The sequence below is a fragment of the Cupressus sempervirens genome, chromosome 3 (genome assembly GCF_028749045.1).
Source record: "Cupressus sempervirens isolate cs-2001-9-10 chromosome 3, ASM2874904v1, whole genome shotgun sequence".
NCBI classification, from domain to species: Eukaryota; Viridiplantae; Streptophyta; class Pinopsida; order Cupressales; family Cupressaceae; genus Cupressus; species Cupressus sempervirens.
In genome coordinates, this window is record NC_143120.1 from 1,122,235,444 (window position 1) to 1,122,251,210 (window position 15,767).

Below are 15,767 nucleotides of genomic sequence, written 5' to 3' on the forward strand. Positions count from 1 at the left end.
ATGGTCACTCTCATAGAAGCAGAAACAAGTAGGGGGAAAGAGCAAAGCAATGGGGGGGTGAGAGATGGGAGGTAGAGGGTGGGAAGAAGAAGAGACATGAACCAAGAGGTTGAGGAGAGCATGATCGGCCAAGGGGAGGCAAGAAATGGTAAAGTTGTGAATGAGGGGGATGAAGGAAGCAAAACTAAGAATGTAGTCAACCACACTCGCACTCCCACTATGAGGCCAATAGGTAAAAGTCTCTAAGCTCGAGAAACAAGCTAGGTCGTTCAGGATCACCAAGTCAAAGGACTCATAAAGATGGAGAAGGTGGCGACTGTAGCAAGAAAGAGGCCCACTATCATCCTTAAATAAGTGTTGAGGCCCCATACTGGTAAGATCTCTATTCAAAGTACAAGTCGGAACCGCAGTCATGTTGAGGAATTTGAAGATCTCTAGTCTGCACATTGAAGTCCCCTAAGATGATTACAACACCTATAGCCCCAAACTTGGAGATGGCGTCATATAAGTCAACAAAAGGGTCCCAATCCTCCACATTCTACAAGGTGTAAGGCGAGCAAACTGACGGGAAGTAACAAGCAACAATGAAAATATTTCTCTAACAACAGTTGGTGTGACCAATGCAGATCCACATAAATCTAACATAAGTATTAGAATGAACCACTGACGAAGTGCTGAACAGATAATCTCTAATCAAACAAGCAATGCCACCAAAGCCATACACACCCCCAGAAGCACAAACCTCATCTGTACAAACTAAAAGCCACTGATATCTAGCGTAACTTGGAAGAGGATGAACAAGACTCTCATGTGTCTCGGTGACTACCAGGGTATCTACAGAACCAACAACATCATGAAGGAGACTTGAGAGGGACCACAAAGAGTTATTACCATTCCAACAGTTGATAAGAAGAGAGTTAGAGGAGGGTCCATCCTTGACCACCTACTTTTGAGGGCATCATGTGACCTTGGGAGTCTGTCTCGATTCCCAACCACTAGGAGGAGAATCCCAAATTACTTCCTTGAGGTTGCGGATAATCACCCTTACCATTGCGCCTCGCCTCAGCCACAAGGCTCTTGGAATGTTTCAGCTCTGCCAACAGGGATTTTGTAAGATCCTTGTTTAAGTAAATCTTTGGGGAAAGAGGGAACAAATCTTCCTCTTCACTCTAAGAGTCCGCAACGTATCAAAGAGGGAGAGAAACCAGACAAATAGAGTGCCATCCGGGCCTAACCAACACTTGTCTAGTGTGATGTTTGAGATGCCAAGTTGGTCCTTAAGGAAGGAGTGCCCAGCCGCTGAGGGGTTGACATTGGAGGAGAGACCACAAACCCTTAGGTTTAACTCACAATTTGCCTCACACACTCATCATCCATATTCCCTTGAACCAACTTCTCAACATCTAAAAGTGGTGCAACAACAATTGAGTTACACAAAGAAGCCCAAGTATTTACAATGGCTTTAGTTTCTGTCAACAGAGAGGAATGCCTTTGCACAACCTCAGATTGTATCTATTTGATAGTATTTAATTCCTTGAGCTCGATAATGGAGTTTAGATCTGATCTAAGGCCTGCATTTTTAGTGACTAGGGACTACACAGTATTTTGAAGAGTATGTTTCTTAGCTTCCAATATAGCCAAGTGATCAAGCATTTTATTAGAGAGTGAGGATGACAATAGAACTACATCTTTCAAGATTGCATTCTTAGACTTCACTATTGTCAAGTGGTCAACGAGATGCTGGAGAGTAATAGGGTTGAGTAGGGGGTCCATGGTGCATAAGGAGGTGCACACTAGCCATAAGAAGTCTACTATTAAAGACTCACTACGTTAATACAACTTAGGAATTTTGTCAAATAGTTTTCCGACCACTTACCCTTGCAATAGAGACCCGCACTGGTGGTATACTATCAAACAATTGAATGTTGCCGCTGAATTCCCAACTTCAACCCAAGTTAGATATTCTTTCAAGTAGTTCACATGCACCACCATATTCATTGTGTTTGTAGAATATCTGTTTGTGGTATTATGACAAACACTAGGCACACTCATCCAGCTTGATAACCCATGACACTAGCAACAACATGACCCCAACAGAGAGCAACATTGAAGGGGGGTTACTCAAGTTTCTGGGAACCCATGGTACTGACGAGTAGTAGAGAAACCACAATAGAGAACCCATGACACACACGAGGTCATGACATTCACGACATTCCAGCCTACGTCCTCATTGCGACTTGCACTCAACACTCGACTCACAACTTCCTGCAAATTGAACATGGTCACAACTTCCACTGCCCACAATCATGACATAGTTTGGGTCCTCTCAAATCTTAGATGAGGTTGTAAAGACTTGTAAATAATCATGTATATGTCAAGCTCTATAGAAGCCGAGCAAGTCTTTGGTCCTTGACTATTTTTAGTATATGTTGAGCCTAGTGAATACAGAGTAGATAGAGAAAATAGATGCCAAGTTATATAGGAGTCGAGTAAAATCAAGGCCGGACAACAACAAAAAGAGTAGTTATTATCAAGCATCAGAGACAATGAGTGTTGAGTAACACAGAGAGAACATAAAACTCTAGAATAATAAAAACTTTGAGGTAAAATATTTCGAGTCGACATGAACACGACATTTAATGATCATAGAGTTTGTTACACATTCTGACATGGATCATCGATCCCTATGAGGAAACAAAAACTAATCAGATGAAGGGGCAAAAAGGGAAGCATCTAGAAGACTCTACTTATGTCTTTAAATAGGTAGATCTAAACCTTATTTTTGACAAGTGTGGAGTGAGCTATCACAGAAGAGATTGCAAAGGAAGTAAAGTATTGTGTTAAGGAGTTAAGTTTTGGATGTTGCATGGGAAAGTTGTGAAGAACATAATTTAGTGACCTAATGAAGCAGTGAAGGACTGAGCAAAGCTATATTATACTGGAGATCATATAACAGATTGGATGGAGATCTGTAATCAACAATTATAAGTGTAGACCGAAGGATCAGGTACTTAGTTTTAACAAAATGAATTAGGGAAAATCTCTTAACAAAGTGGTTTTAACAGACCTTTGTAAATCTCTTAACAGAGTCCTTACTTCATTGGAAGTGTAAAATCCTTTAATCAAGGTAAGGCCTAATAGTCTTAAAAGCTTTTAACAAAGCAGATCCCTCACAAGGTAGATCATCAAAAGTGATAAAAATTGTAACTCTAATAGGTTACTTTATTACTATATTAGTAGAGATTTGTGGATGTCATCCCCACCCCATTTTTACCTTCACCTTGGAGGGTTTCTAGGTAACCAAATATTTTCTGTTACGTGTTTATGTTTCATGAATATGACACTCAGGTAGATTTATTACAACATTTGATTTATGTTATGCATAAATTAGATATGAGATGGTTAATATGGTGAATATAATAAAGTTGTTTTGAAGGATAAAATATTTATAGATCCCATTTCAACCCCCTTTTAGTATCTCAATTTCTCAATTAAATTTCCAACAATTGGTATCAGAGCATTTGGTTCTCTTGAAGGAAGCCTAACAACTTGTGAATTCAAATCTTGGAGATGGAGGCTTACAAATTGGGAAAGGTTATTGACAATTAAGTGATTGACATCTGGCTCAAACTACAACAAATTGAAGTAGCAAGAGAGGAATTGAGAAAATCACCTAGAAAGAGAAAGGATATGACATTCAACAAAATGACACACTTTATGAAGAATTTCATACACAAGGATTGTTTGTCACTAGAAATTCTAATGAAAGTGATGCAACCATTGCAGATCTATTGGAGGATTGAAGAGAGAACATTTTGAAGAGAGAGCATAAAATCCAAACAAAAGAAGAAAGCTGAAGAAGAAAAAGTTTCAGTTGTAGAAGACAAAGGAAAAATGGCTATCAGACTTGAGGAAAGGTCATTTGATGTGCAAAATCTTACAAACACTCAGCTAGACACAATGAATCAACTAATGCTTGCAAATTAGGAATTGAACAAGAAAGACATGGAGATAGAAAATATGAGATCACATATTGATCTGCTGAGGAATGAGCTAAGATTTGAGAAAGAATTTGTGGAAGTAATGAAAAATCCTAGTGAAGCATTAAGATACTTTGAATGAGATCACCTAGGTCATATGGTAGCACCTTTGGACTAGGACATACAAAGCAACATTCATCGACTAAAGAAGGAGAATCATTAAAGAGTGGAGAGCTAAAGAATGCAAAGTCAAAAGATAGACCTACACGCTATCATTGTAGTAAACTTGGATATACTACAAACATTTGCAAAAGCAAGAATGGTATGCAAAACCCTAAACCTAAGTTTACTTGTTATTATTTTTATTGCAAGAAGGAAGGTTATCAAATATGTGAGTGTAGATAAAAAATGAATAATAGATGTACTGCACTTAGATTTGAGGGATATTGTTACAATTGTCAAAAGTTTAGACATAGAGCATATGAATGCAGATCATAAGAAAAACCCTACTGGACAAATAGAAGGAAGAACAATGCACCTAAGAAAGTTTTTTTTAATTGTCATAATAGTGGACATGTGAGTAAGAACTTTAGGATTCGAGTATTAGTACCAAACAATGAAGACAACAAAGGCAAAGACAAAGTAGATGTTAAACAAACAAAGAAGGAGATGCATAAAACCTGGAAGAAAAAAGTCGGAGGAAGAAAATAGTGAAACAAATGAAATTAAGGTCACCCATTCCAATGGAGAAGGTGATCACACCACTTCAAACTAATCAAGAAAGGTATGTAAGGAACTGTATACTAAATGATTTATCTTACATCAGTTCCTAACATAAAATGTGCAAAAGTTCATATATGCATGAGAAAAGATGTATTAGAACATATCTATGAAAATAATAGTGCAAAATAATAATTTAACCATTGGATGCTGAACGTTAGTAAATTGTCTATATTGACCGAGCATTGCAATATGGACTGAGTACCCCAAATATCAAACTTATGTATAGGCCAAGTTGTTGGTCTCAGATTGTTTTTGACATTTGAGTATCAACACACTTAACCAATTCTCAAGATGATGCTGAGTATAATACAGAAGCTGAGCTACAGTGTGTGCCGAGCCAGAGCATCAACAATTAGTAAGTGCCGAGTAACACATAATCAACATATGAGTTTGTATCTTCATAAACTCAGATGTAAACCGCTTTTGAAGCCAACATAGGATGAATCTTGAAGGATTTTGAAGATAAGATTGAATCTTTTTCATTACCTATGTAATCAAAATGAAACCAATAAGAAAAATGGAGAAGGCATGCAACCAATAGGAAAAGTGCAAGAATTGAGTGAGAAATGAAGACTAAATATTGATCGTAGATTCATACCTAACCCTAAGTATTCAAAATCTTTAAAAGGCAGACGAAACCCCATTGTATGCATAGACATGAGAGAAGTGTAAGGGTGAATTATAACGAAGTGTAGAAGGGTGTAAAGACTTAGAGAAGAGTAGAACAACATTGCAGAATCCAATTGATCAAGAATAGAGTATTAGAGTTGCAAAGAGTGACATATCAGATCAAGCAAGGATTAGAGCAGTCAGAGCATAATGAGGATCTAGAATCAATAATTAAGGATTGCAAGTCATCAGGTCAAGACATTCTACCATAATTTCTAATCATTGTATTGTGAGAATGAAAATCCTATGTTGATAGGTTGGATTAGCAACTATATTGGTTTAGCAGCCATATTGTAGATCCTTAATAGGATTGTAAATCCTTTATCAGGGTAGCATTCCAAGTGAATGTTTGTAAATCCTTTAACCAAGTCACTTTTAACAGGGTGTAAAGTCTTTAACAAGAAAAACCTTTCACAGGGCAGACCATTGGAAGTGGTGAAACTTTGTAACCTTAAACAGTTACATATTATTGTAGTGATACTTTGTGGGTGTCATCCACACCCTAGTTTTACCTTCTCATTTTGGAGGGTTTTCGGGTTACCAAATTAGTGTGTTATCTATTTTCATGCATGTCTTTACTTTTATGTTTATAGATCAATTAGATGCATGACTTACCAAATTCGTGTGTTATCTATTTTCATGCATGACTTTACTTTTGTGATTAATTAGATGCATGAGAATGTTTTTAGTTATAAGGTTTTAAAGAGGTTAAAGTTAGTTACTTCTGATTCACCCCCCCAAGAAGTAAATCTTTCCACTTGTAAATTCCAACAATTGGTATTAGAGCCAAGTTCTCACAAGGAGGGGCCTTACCGCTTGGAGTAAAGATCTAGAAATGGAAGTCTAAAAACTTGGGAAGATAATAGAAAATCAGGCAATTGACATACAACTTGCTTTACATGCTTTGGAAGAAGCTAGAGAGGAACTGCGAAAATCCTTAAAGAGAAGAAGAGAGATTGCCATAACTGAGAATGATACACAATACAAGGAGATTGACACCTCAATTTTTTTTTCAAATGGAGATTCCAAAGAGTTTGATGCAACAATAGCAGACCTAATGGAGAAAAATAGAGCCCAAGCAGAAGAGATCATAATACTCAAGCTTGAACAAGAATCACAAGCAATGATGCTTTGTGAGGTGACTGAACAGAAGACAAGAGCCATTGAAGACAAGGCTATGCTAGAAGAAGACAAGAGAAACCTTGCCAATAGACTGGAAGAAAAGTCAATTGAGCTTGCAAGAATTTCAAACATGCAGCTAGACACCCTAAGTCAGATGATGAATGCACATCATGAACTGAATGTCAAGGACATTGAGATCTCTACACTAAAGATGCAAAATGAATAACTGCAAAATGATCTAAAAAGAGAGAAGGAGATTGCAAAGAGCTTCAACAAATCCAATGAGGCCATCAAGTACTTTGAGAAACTACTAAAATCACCAAGGGCTAGCAATGATACTTCAAGACTAGGATACATTAGCACTAAACAAGGAGAGTCCTCCAAGACTGCAGAAGAAAGGAGTAACAAAGGTAAGAACACTAAACCTACTTGTCATTTCTATGGTAAAAAGGGACATACCTCTAATGTTTGCAGAAGCAAGAATGCTCATCAGCATGACAAACCGAAGAATGTGAGTCATTGTCATAAGTGCAAAAAGCAAGGACATCAAGCACATAATTGTAGGACTAGGACTATAAGAACACCAATATTTGAAAGTCACTGCTACAATTGCAAGAAGTATGGACATAAAGCTTTTAAGTGCAGATCAAAGCCTATGTGGACACCCAATCAACCAGCAAGGGGAAATAACCATGGACATCACTACAATTGGGACTACAACACCAAGTATAGCTTTCATTACTATTAGGAATATGGACACATTTTTGAAAATTGCATAAGAACACATTTTAGAGGGAACTATAGTAGATTGTTGAGCCAAATCACATGTTTCAGTTGCTTGAAGACTGGTTATATCAGTAGCAATTTCCCAACAAGGTCAAAGGCATCCAACTCAAAGAACAACAAAGATAAAGAGAAGGTAAATGTTGAACACATCAGAGGATAAATGAATAAGACATAGAAGAAGAAAGATGGGAGTAGTACAACAAATGAAGGGATCACTTCATCTAATAGGTCAAGTGGTTAGATTTCATCAAACTAAGCAAAGAGAAGGCATGAGGGACTGATTTACAAATCTTCAACATAAATAGAGATGTAAAGTTAAATTTTCAAGATTTTACAAGTGTTTCCAAGTTGCCCTCAGATGCCGAGTAAAAATCTAGTACATGCCGAGTTGATTGTCAAAGACAGTAGAGGCCAAATGATTAGTTGGAGCCGAGTTGGTAGTGGTAACCAAGTAAAGAGGAAAATTTAGTTGAAGTTGAGTGAGTAATACTCCCGAGGATGCCAAGTAATGAAAAGCCAATGGAAGCCGAGTAATTTAGAAATCCTTCAGAAGTTGAGTGGACAACTGTAAACGCACTAAGCATTAAATGCAGTGAAAATAGGGTATATTATTGCATTTTCAATCATTTTTCGTCACCGCAAATGAAGAACAAAGAAGAAAAAGAATGCAAAGTGACTTCACAGTAGAGAATCCAATATTTAAGTAGTTTCAACAACATTTCAGCATGATTTCATTGATTTCCAGGTATTTACATTTGTGCCAAGATACACAATTTCAAATTTTCATGTACAAACCCTAGATTGCACAAAATGGCTTCTAACTCTAAGAAAACTTAGGAGAAGGAACCTTTTGAAGTCCAGCTAGTGTCAAATGAGGTAAAACAACCTGATTTTTGCCCAATACTAGAAGTAGCATATAAAAATGACCCAGCTAGAGCCATATCTATCATACCTCCTAAGGTAGTTATAATTCAAGATGTTAGGAGATGCTACAATTGCAGGATTGGATCCATAGGAGACATGGACATGAGGGAAGCTTATGAAAAATTGTGTGAAAATGGAGTGTTGAAGGAAGAGTACCAGATTGTTGAAAAAAGGGTTTGACGTGTGCCCTAGAATTCCCCACCATTTTCAAGAGTGAATGGATCAGACTAGTGCTAAGAAAAATACATGAGGGAAGCTTATGGTTGGAGGATGGGCCAGTGAAAATTACAAAGATAATTGTGCATAGAGTGATAGGGTACCCAACCCTAGATTGGCCAAAGACCCTTAGGAGTGATTCTAAGGAGGCAATTGAGAAAAATACTAGTGCTAAGTATAACAAAAGAGGGATGACAATTGATACCATCCAAGACCCTCTTGTCAATTTTGCTATTAGGGTTATTGCACACAAATTCTACCAATCCAGTAGACTTAACAGTGTGCCTTGCATTAAAGTAGATGTAGGCTACAAATTAGTGAAAAAAGATCATACTTATGATCTTGCAGAACTGCAACTACAATAGATTAATGAGAATCTAGTAGCTATAAGAAGAACCAAGGGAGCACAATGCAAATTTTGTGCTATTTTGATTTGTATATTCTTTTATGTTCAGAATGAGTTTCCTTCTTTTGAAAAATTTGCATGAAAAACAAATAGGTCAATCATAGCTCAAGTCAATGAATACATAGAGTAGATGGGAGCTAATTTTGAGACCCTAATGACTAGCTATTTTGAAGACTTCAAGAAGACAATGAAGCAAAGGCTGAGAATTCTAGTGTCATTAGTAGAGAAACATGTAAATGATGTTTTCTTTCTTGTAGATATTGATTATACATACATACAAGCTACCATACCAAGAGTCAGATGGTTAAGACCTCTAGGCTATAAAGTAAATATAGATGAGGCATCAACAACAATAAAAACATTATTAGTTGAGTAAGTGGACAAAAGTGCACCACATTTTGGAACCTATGACGTGGTTAGATCAAAGGTGGATATGGAGTTGAAGACTGCCTCCACACTAAAAAAGATATATAAACTTGTTAAGAAGTTAAAAGCCAAATTTGGTGAGGGTACAACAAAAGAAGAAGAAGGTGAAGAAGCCGATGATGATGAAGAGGAACAAGGTTAGGAAACACTTGCATTATCCAAAGGTATGGGGAAAGATGCTGAAGAAGAGGAAGGTGCCAAGAAAGAAGCACCCAAGGCTGAAACAAAGAAAAGAAAGGCACAAAAAAAACCAATTGCACAACCAAATGAGAAGAAGAAGGCAACAAAGCCAAGCCCAACCAAGCCAACTACAAGGGAAAATACTAGGGCAACAAACCAAGTGGAAAAAGAATAGGAGAAGAAAAAAGCAACAGAGCAAGGAGGGTCTGCATAGCAGAAGAAAAGAAGAAATTATGTTGCACCTCTTGAATTAGATGAAGAAAGGACAGAGTCTGATGAAGATCAATTCAGATTGGTAAGATGTTGTCCCAAGTCTAAATTGGAAAGTGTTTGCAATAACATTAGAGATAATGCAGATCTAATTGGTTCAAAGACCATTGATTTTAAGAAGTTGTCAAAGGAAGAACAAAATATAGTGGAAGAGTCCATCTACACTATGATAGCTAAGTTCAAGACCACCCCACTTGAACTAGACAACTCAATGCTGAAGGAGCTAAGCTCATTAATTGAAAATAAATGGCATTACTGTTTCAAAATGGAGAAAGAAATAAGAGAGTCTAAAATGGCTTATGTAATACCAGACCTTACTATAATGAACCATTTTTGAAACATTAGAATTCATAACCTTATTGTGTATAATTTTCTCCTTTTTCAACTGGTTTCCTTTTTTTCCCTTTTGTATTTTGCACCTTTTTTATCTGATTTCCTTCAATGTTGTCTATCCCCCTTAGACTTCCCTCCACGTCCTTATTTATAACCTATAAATATGATGTGGTGTGACCGTGAGGAGAGATGTCACTCTTCATGCAATTAATGACATTGGTTTTATGTAATATGTTGGTTTAGGTTTATTAATCAGACTAGCTTATTGAATGTATAGCCATGTGTTACATTAACAATATTATTAGTAACATGGAATACTATAATCATTACATAGTGTATTTTCTTTATTTATAAGAACAATTATTACTCATATCTAGAGTAATATGTTATTTATTTGTATTATAATGATATATTGTAATATTATCCTTGGATATGTTCTTCCCATTATAAAATTATTATTGTTGATATTATTTATAATTAATATTTTTATGTGTTATAACTCATAGATTATATATATTATATTGACTAATTTGTTATTCAATTAATTATCATTAATTATTAATAGTATATGTAATAATATTTGAATACATTATAATTTATTTTATTATTCATTTAATTACCAAATCTTATAAATGTGGGGACATGATATTATCTTATATATATATATATATATATATATATATATATATATATATATATATATATATATATATATATATATATATATATATATAGTTTTATATTGTCAAATATATCATTATTATAAGGGATTATAATATTATTATTCTTAATTATTATCATTGTATAATATGTTATTCGAATATTCATCTATCCTTAAATTTGGGCTCATAACAAGTCCGCCCCTCTCGAATTTGCTTGTCCTCAAGCAATAAACATTTTCATATTTGTTTCACTTTATATAACAAAATTGACTACTAGATCCCATTCAAATTTTTACTTATAAAATTACTTCATTTTATTCTATAAAAGAGCCACACATGTAGTATGCATTTGAATGCAAAGTATACATATGAATGTATGAAGACACAAAGAAAACACAAGGTATACACATTGATGCATGAAGACACGAAGTAGACACGATGTAGACACATCATACACAACCTTGATTAGATCCTAAAATTAACAATGCACAATGACTATACTTCTTCATTATGCTTATGAACCCTACAACCACAAAATAAGCATCATTACATGCATATAAATATAAACTTCTAAGAAATTTGAATAATAATAAGTTAATCCAAGCCAATTCCATACTAAGCCCAAGAGTGGACTTTGGCCCCCTTGGCCCTAGTGGTAGGTGTTAGGCATCCACACGAGGTGGTCTAATTAGTGGATTGCTTGTTTGGCTAGAAAGGTTCTTGTGAAAAGGAGCCATTACTATTTTTCCCTTAACTAGCATTACAATAGGGTGGCCTAACCGCTCTCCCTTGATTGCAAACTCCATAGGAAAGTTGGTAGGGTGCCCTTACTATCTTCCCCTTAATTAGTACTACAATAGGGTGTTCTCCCCTGATTGCAGACTCCATAGGAAAGTGGTAGGGTTCCCTTACTATCTTCCCCTTAACTAGTACTGCAATAGGGTATCTGTTGGTAAAAAGATTGTTCTTTCCAATGTAACTATTAAATGCCCAAACTTGTGAGAAACAATTTGATACCAACAGTTGGATAATCTATCATGAGGTTGATAGATTTCCTCTGAAAAGAAAGGTACAACTCCCTTATCAATGATATTCAATGAATTTGTTTGTTCCTAAACTAATTGAGTACGTTCTTAACCTGAGAATAGAAGAGAAAAACCAAGCCAGCCCTAGATAGAACTAACTCAGGCAGAGAATTCAGTTCTACACCTAGCCAACCCCTGGAATTCACATTTCCTATGACTCCCCAACATTGGTAATGCAATGTGAATGCTATGTATGCAAATGCATTGGAAAATGAAATGAAAGAGAGTGTTAAATAATCCCAATTCTTGTAATAGGAACGTCTGCAAATACTCTGATCTACAACCCATTCATAATTCAACACAAGATGGAAGATGATGCTCAAAACTGAAAATAACAATACTTTGATTGATAATAATCAAAGGAGAAATACTAAATGCTCTGATTTAGAATAAAACCCCTTTTGCTTTGAACATCACAAATAAGAATACTCAGATTTTATTTGCTCACAACTTATGCTCAATCTATTACAAAAACTCGAACTCTTAACCTGCATAATGAAAATACAAAACAAATTAAACTAAGTTCCTTCCCCTTACTCCAGCTCTCTGTCTCTTGCACAAAAGAAGAACCCCATCAATGGAAAATATTTTACAATAAATACATTCTCCAACAACCGTTGGTTTCTTACAGTGACTTTTCAGTTCTATAACCGATCTTGTCTCTTTGACTTCTCATATTTTTCCTTTTGAAAACTGATATGCTTATTAACTTTTAAAGTTAATAATGATAGATATTAACATATTTAAATTATATGTTAACAATTGACATTTAAATATGTTAAATCAATATCAAAATCTTTCCTTCATTGAGTGGACAGCAAAATAAATAGCTCTGCCAGGTAAAAATGAGCCATTTTTTCGTGGGGCATATCTTTTTATTCCATCGTTAGATTGAGCTCATTTTTGGATATGTTTTTCCAAACTTAGTTATCTTCATCCTGACCAGAGCGATCAAAAAAATAATCAATGAGTAAAAAGATATGAATTTTTGAATTCTACTCTATAAAATCAGAATTAATAAAATAAAATTTCCAGCCATTGTTCTTTCAATGCTCTATAATCCATGTCTTCAATCTGCAACAATGTTATCTTCAATGCTTACAATGTTAATTCTCTGCTAAAATTTGGGAGAGATTCTCTGGAATTCTTATAGTGGAAATCTGACTTTTGTCTTCTCCCTTTGGTGGAAAATTGAACTTTGACTGCGAAAGTCGCAGTGGAAAATGAATTTTCCATTTCCATGTAGTGGGCACAATTTTGATGTAGATTGATTCACAAATTATTTTTCTAGAGTGATCTTGATGCTAGACCCCATATACCTTCATCTTGGATTGAGATTTGCCTTTTCTCTCCTCATGTGAAAAATTGGACTTTGCCTGCGAAAGTCGTAGTGAAAAATGAATTTTTCGCTATGCATTTTTTTTTTTGCTGGAAAATGAAACATTTGCTTCTCCAATGGAAAATCTGAAAATGATTGCGAAAGTCGCAGTGGAAAATGAGTTTTCCACTACACTTCATTTTTCCTTTGGTGGAAAATCTCAAGTTGGCTTCTCCATTGTGGAAAATTCAAAAAAGTGCTTCTCCATGGAAAATTAGAAAATGATTGCGAAAGGCGCAGTGGAAAATGAGTTTTCCACTACACTTCATTTTTCCTTTGGTGGAAAATCCCAAGTTGACTTCTCCATTGCGGAAAATTAGAAAAGTGTTTCTCCATGGTGGAAAAATGCATTTTGACTTCTCCATTGCGAAAAATTAGAAAATGACTGCGAAAGGCGCAGTGGAAAATGAGTTTTCCACTACACTTCATTTTTCTTTTGGTGGAAAATCCCTAGTTGAATTCTCCATTGTGGAAAATTAGAAAAGTGCTTCTCCATGGTGAAAAAATGAACTTTGGCTTCTATTTGCTTCCACATTTTTATATATTTAGACCCAGAAATAATTCAATCCTTCATAAAAAATTTGTTAAGCATACTGGGAACAATTTTTGGGAAATTCTTTATGGGAGGCAACTTTAAAAGTTTTTAAAAAAATGGTGTACTGGAAGCACACCTATAGTATCATAGCAGCTCTTTCCTAATTGTAGACTCCATAGGAAGGATAGATGCCCTTATAGTCTTTCCCTTAACTAGTACTACAATAAGGTGTCTTAATAGACCTCCCTTAATTGCAGACTCCATAGGAAGTTAAATATGGCCTTTCCCTTAACTAGTACTACAATAAGGTGTCTTAACAGGCCTCCCTTAATTGTAGACTCCATAGGAAAGTTAAATATGGCATTTCCCTTAACTAGTACTACAATAAGGTGTCTTAACAGACCTCCCTTACTTGTAGACTCCATAGGAAAGTTAAATATGGCCTTTCCCTTAACTAGTACTACAATAAGGTGTCTTAACAGACCTCCCTTACTTGTAGACTCCATAGGAAAGTTGAATATGGCCTTTCCCTTAACTAGTACTACAATAAGGTGTCTTAACAGACCTCCCTTAATTGCAGACTCCATAGAAAAGTTATATACGGTAGGGTTTCTATATAGTCTTTCCCTTAACTAGTACTACAATAAGGTGTCTTATAGACCTTCCTTGATTGTAGACTCCATAGGAAAGCTACTTGAAATCCCTAAATCATTTATCAAATAATCAATTTTGCATCTTTATGATTACATTAATTAAGAAAACTTACAATTTCATATTTCAACTATGGTTGGACTTCCTTGAAGCTCCATTGGCTTCCCTCTCTGTTCATTGACTGAATGTTATTGATGTTCCCTCGATCATATCTCATCTTCTTCTAAAGACAATTAAAAAGGATCTTCAATGTTTGTCTCATCAAGCTTTAATAACTCGAATCATGAATCCTTCCAATATACATAATGGCTCATCATGTTTTCCGTTCTTGTATTGACATAAGCTTACACTTCATGATAGAGAGCACTCCTTGGGTGGATGAAATATTCAATGCATCTATCATCTACATTAACCATTCCATATAAAAGTATCAATAGCTTCCTTCTCTAAAATGAACTAACTTTGTGTTGTTAGTAATAGATGACAACTCAACTATCTCTAGATTACTGTCATTTTCTCCCAATGTTGCTTAGTAGTCTTTTGGTGCCTTTAATCTTTTATATTCCATCTACAATTTATCTGCATATAATAATATGATTCGTTGGGTGGGTGGTGATAGTTTAGTCTTCCTTGGTTATTGATACTTAAATTCCTACTATCTTCTCATTATCATTTGGGGAATACTTTTTGTCTTATCTCTTCCATAGTATATGGAAATATATGCTAATTCCCAATTTTTAAATATTACAATGGGTTGGACCAATGGTAATTATATTTTATATTCTGATCTAGTCTCTACAATATAAATATAGCTTGATGCTTTCAAAATATCAAATCTCTTATGGCTCCGTGTGCGGAAGTGTACAACTCGTTCATGTTTCCAAGGTCGATGTATGAATTCTTTAAATACACTTTGCCACTTGATGCATTTTTTTATTTTTATTTTTCAATCTTTTTCCACCTAATATCTCTGACGGTCTCCTCCACACAATCTACTTTCTTCACGTTATCTTTCTGTGATTATCTATTCCAGTATTCCATTTTCTCGTAGTTTCTCATTGTGAAACTTTCAAGCCTCAAACATCAATCAATATGACCCATTTTTGATCGGGGTTTACTAGGGCATTGATTTCACTCTCTCATTATTGATTAATCGCTTGCTTATTATTGTCTTATTTTTCTAATGTTAGTTTGGACTCCTGAACATTGTTGTCTTATCTTTCCAATTAGATGTGAGTGTCTTATCCATGCAGTCACTATCCTTGTATGACTTTTGAGAGTGATTGATGAATTCTAGGCAATTCAGATCATAGGATAATGATAACAACAATAGTTGAAACCTTACATCCGATCGTTAAAAC